The sequence below is a fragment of the Arachis duranensis genome, unplaced genomic scaffold, assembly GCF_000817695.3.
Source record: "Arachis duranensis cultivar V14167 unplaced genomic scaffold, aradu.V14167.gnm2.J7QH unplaced_Scaffold_232527, whole genome shotgun sequence".
Taxonomy (NCBI): domain Eukaryota; kingdom Viridiplantae; phylum Streptophyta; class Magnoliopsida; order Fabales; family Fabaceae; genus Arachis; species Arachis duranensis.
Genome location: NW_026264853.1, coordinates 257,202 through 262,490, shown reverse-complemented (window position 1 = coordinate 262,490; position 5,289 = coordinate 257,202).

The following is a 5,289-nucleotide window of genomic DNA, read 5'->3' as shown; positions in this document are numbered from 1 at the left end:
GCACTACATATAAATATCTCGAGGTTTGTGCAATTTCAGCAGACGCAGTAAAATTTATGTCCCATCTCTTAAATTATATGCATGTATCTCACTTTGCTTGTATGTCTAGATTTTCTTTAAATGTTTTGTGTATTAAAAAATTATGTTAACACTACGTTTACTTTCCTATCTTGACCCTTGAATGGTCAGAGCGTACTGTATTTTTGTTCCCTTTTGTAGATTGTCTTGATTAATTTTAATGGTATGATGATGTTTTCCTTTCATTTTATTATGTTCATCGCACAAAGTTTTAGTGTGGTGCATTTATGTGAGGTCCCCCCTAAATGATGATTTTCCTTTTGATATTGTGCTCTTGTTTGGCCAGCAATGACTTCATTTTTTCTTCCTGTTGTTGTTCAAGATAAGACATTTGTGCCATATCAACCAGTTTATAGTGACCAGCAAGTAAAGTAGTCATAATTTCCTAATCATTTTGTTCTTTTCCTCTCATAATATTGTTATTGGGATAGCATGTCATGTCTATTATATTTAAATTTACATTTACAGGTATATTAGTATTCACTACAATGTTAATCCATTTTAACCTGCTTTACATGTTTGCATTCATATTACTTTCTGAATATAGATTTGACGTCTCAAAGTTGGAGTCATTGATAGCCAAGGTTAACCTATTGATTGTGTTTTCAGTGAGAATGTTCCTTTGTCTTTGGTATAATGCTTCTCCTACCTTCACAAGCTAATATGATGCCTATGGGTGTTGCAGTCTCATTCCTCAGATAACCGTGCTTTAGCTAGAAAGTGCAAGGACGTTAAAATTGACAGAATATACATAAGATCTTACACGGGTAAAAAAACAGATGATTTCATGGCTGCAACAAAAGTTTTTCTAACTACTGTAAAGCATTGTATTTTAATATTCTATACATAAATTTTAAATATTGCATTTTATTTTACATATATGCATTTAAATATGCACAAATGGCGTAGTAAATTTTGAAATGAGTGCTGGTATATATGAATATTGACATGTTAAGGGATTAATATCTACTACTTATGCCTGATATACAAGGTACTTGTGTAAAATCTTAAGAAATACTATGGTTATAATACTTTTCTATGCCTGATCACTGGTACTAGAGCAATAATATAGAGCTTGATGATTTTACTTAATGGTGATGATAATTTCATTTAATGCTGCTTTGCAGTAATATATATCTTTTTTTCTCCTTTTGTCAATCTTTTTGCAGTTTGCAATAGCTCCGGTTGATGTTCCTCAAATCAAGTACGGATCATGATATAAAATAGTAATTTACTTTTGATCATTAGCTATGTGCTAATTATTGATGTAACATAAACTTGTAGTATTTATGTTGTTTAAATTTGTATTATACTCTGTTATTTTTTAAGAAAAATTTATGTATAAATATTTTGAATTTAATGAAATATTTCATTTTGTAGTAATTAATTTTAGTATATTTATATTATGTACAATAATAATAATAATTGGTAAAAATAATTTAAAATTTTATAAAAATGATAGGTTGTTATTTCTAAAAGAATGAATATAATTAAAAAAGTCTTAAAATTTTAGCGGTAATAGTAATGGCAATTAAAAGCAGTGATGGACCCAGAAAAATTTAGTTGTGGGGGCAAAAAAATAATAAAATTTAGGTATAAATATATCTTTTTTTATTTTTCATAATATCTAATAAGTTAAGAACTAATATATCATGACTTTGAGTTTTATTTAAGAGGGTCAATGAATTACTACACACACGAAATGAAATTCGAACTCCCAACACTTGTTTAAGCGGACGATTAAGCTAATCACTCGACCAACCCAAATTTATTTAGACATATTTAAAATTTTAAATTAGAACTATCTATACATATTGATAAGAATTAAAAACATACACACAATCACTTATTATAGTATTTAAAATAATAAAAAGATAATTTCACTCAGTATAATATTTAAAATAATAAAAAAATATTTACAAGGACTTTTTTTTTATTTTTAACATGACTAAGTATTATTTTTTATATATATTTTTAAACAATTATTTTATTTTTTATTATCTCATATTTAATTATCAAATCTACTTATTATAATTTTTATAGTATAAATAAATTTTTTAACCAAAATAATTACAGTATATTAATACATAGATAATATATTTTTTTAACCAAAATAATTACAGTATATTAATTATCACTAATTTTTTAGTGTATTTATTTATTTTTCATACTAAATCAAATTTAACAATATAATTATTATTATGTGTTAAGTTTAACAAAATATTTTTTAACATAAAATACAAAAGAACTATTTATATTTTATTTTGAGACAAATATAATATAATAAGTGGTATATATGTATATAAGTATTAATTTTAAAAATGTCGGTAAAATGGATTTTAGCAGCAATAGTAATGACTACTAAAAATGAATAATATTGTAATTTTAGAATTATTTTTGGTGGCCATATAAATTGTCAAGAAAATGGCCGCTAAAAGTTATATAGTTTTTGTAGCCATTAAAACAGTCTTTACTAGTAAATGTTATAATTGCCACTAAAACTTTTTAACGACAAAGTATAAGACAGCTAATGTCTAATTGTCGATAAATGTATTAGTGGCTATTTTTATTACTGCTAAAAGTAAAACTACTAAAAATAAAATAAATAGCCACTAAAAATAATTTTTTTATAATGACATTAGTAAAGTGATTTTTTTTAAATTATTTATTAAAAATTACTTACATATATATGCATTAATCTTATTAAAAATTGTCAAATAATCTTGTAAAACTGTTTGCGCTCTCTCAATGTTCAATATATTAAAAGGTGATGTTAAGTGTTAACTAAGGTCTGGTTTGATGGAAGAGATAAAATGAGAAAAGAAAATCAAAAATTAAAACAAGTATATATAGTGTGCAATGTAAAGAATAAAGGTCGAGACAAACCTGATATTTAAATTCTTCAACAAAATTAGATAAAGTTCAAACCACATGATAAGGATCAAAGTATCATCCCTTCTTTTATGGCTAAGACAATCTCTTATAAGTATCACATGATTCATAATAGGAGAAGAATATTTTGACAGAAGAAAGTTTTGATAAATGAATTTAATAACACATTTAATATGAAACATAAGTTAGTATACCACATCTAATATGAAATTAATAAAATAATAAAATATTTTATCCAATTTAATTTCTATGTTTACTTTTTTCGTAAAAACTAATTTTTAGATATTCCATTATGATTATTACATTAGTAAAGTGATTATCTTTTTAAATTATTTATTAAAAGTTATTTACAGGATAAGTATTATTTTGGATCGTTCTTAATATTTAAGATCAAAATCAAATTCATCTTTAGTCTTATTTTGAATTTAAAATCGTCTCCAACATTTCATTTGGTATTAAAAATGTCTTTTTAACTTTTTTTGGACAAAAGTACCATTTTCTAACTTCACCGTTCACCACAACCTTTATTACCACCAACTATTCATCTTCTCATATCTATTTATTTTAATCCATCAACAACAACACAACAAAAATTCATAATCAACAACATAACATTCAAATTTAAAAATTCATCATCAACATCATATCATTCAAATTCAAGAACAATATTAACAACCTCATTTATCTTAAAGAGATTAGGAAGAGAGTGAAACTACAGGGAAGAAAGGAGAAGCGAGAGAACGAGAGAGCGAGAGGGAGAAAGCTCAAAATCGTGGCCACCACCATCGAAACTGCCACCACTGTTGCTCTTGAAAATTGCCGCCAGAAAGGAAGGAAAAGAAGATCTGGAACCAGATCAGAAGTCCTTGCAAACGCTAACAGAGAAGTAGAGAAGCTCAGCCTCAATGTTCACCACCATCTTCAACGTATCAAAAATTTGTTTTAAATGTAACATCAAATCCTTTAAATCCAACAACAACAACAAAGCATTCAGATTTTTTTGAAAAAAAAATGAAAAACTTAATTAATTACAGAGAAAGACAAACGAGATTCAGAGTGAAGTAGAGATAGCAAGGTCACCGGTTTGTTCCGCCACTGCTGTCGCCAGAAAAGGTCGTCGACAGCCGACAAGGTAAATGGTGATGGCGCCGTGACCAACGCCAAAAAAGAGGGCGACGACAGCGAAAAGGATGTTCTTCAATGGCGAGGCGAGGAGAGGGTGCGGCAGGCAAGGCGAGGATGCGGGACAATAAGGTGAGGGTGTGGCATGGCAAGGCGAAGGCGACTATCAATCTCGACAGCAGCGGAGGAGTCCTCGATGGAAGATCTCTGCTGTGATTTCCCCTTTCAACACATGCAACAATAGCAACAACAGCAATAACAACATAACGACGACACCATTTTGAAGAGCACCGAAATTAGGACAAGGATGCTCAGGAAAAAGAAAAGGAGTGGATTTAGAGGATTGTCCGATTAAGAAGAAGAAGAGGAGGAGTTGGAGGAAGAGGTGGAGGAGTAGTGTGAATTTTTGTTGTGTTGTTGTTATTGATGGATTAAAATGAATAGATATGAGAAGAGGAATAGTTGGTGGTAATAAAGGTGGCGGTGGTGGTGAACGGTGGGGTTAGGTAAGGATATTTTTGTCTGAAAAAAGTTGAAAGGACGATTTTAATATCAAATAAAATATTGTTAGGAATAATTTTAAATCCAAAATAAAATTAAAGACGAATTTGATTTTGACCCTAAACTTTAAGGACTAAAACAGTACTTATCCTTTATTTACATGCATTAATCTTGTTAAAAATTATCAAATAATCTTGTAAGAGTCCTTGCACTCTATCAATGTTCAATATATTAAAAGATGATGTTCATATTTAACTAAGGTCTGGTTTGATGGAAGAGATAGAACGAGAAAAGAACATCAAAAATTAAAAAATATATATTGAGTAACGTAAAGAATAAGGTCGAGATAAACTAAATACTTGAATTCTGTAACAAAATTAGATAAAGTTCAATCACATAATAATGATCAAAGTATTGTCGCTTCTGTGACTAAGACAATCTCTCACGAGTATCATGATTCGCGACAGAAAAAGAACGTTTTGACAGAAGCAGGTTTTCATAAAGGAAAAGTCTAGGGGTTAACAATTTTAATGAATTTTAGCCAGTATATAACCAGCAGAGAAAGATGAGCCATTGGATGAAATCTCACATCAATTTCACACCATCAAATCATCATTAATGATTAGTTAATGGCTAACAATCACAAAAATTACTGGTCCCCTGACATTACTCTATGAATTTATCTTAATCTTAAAG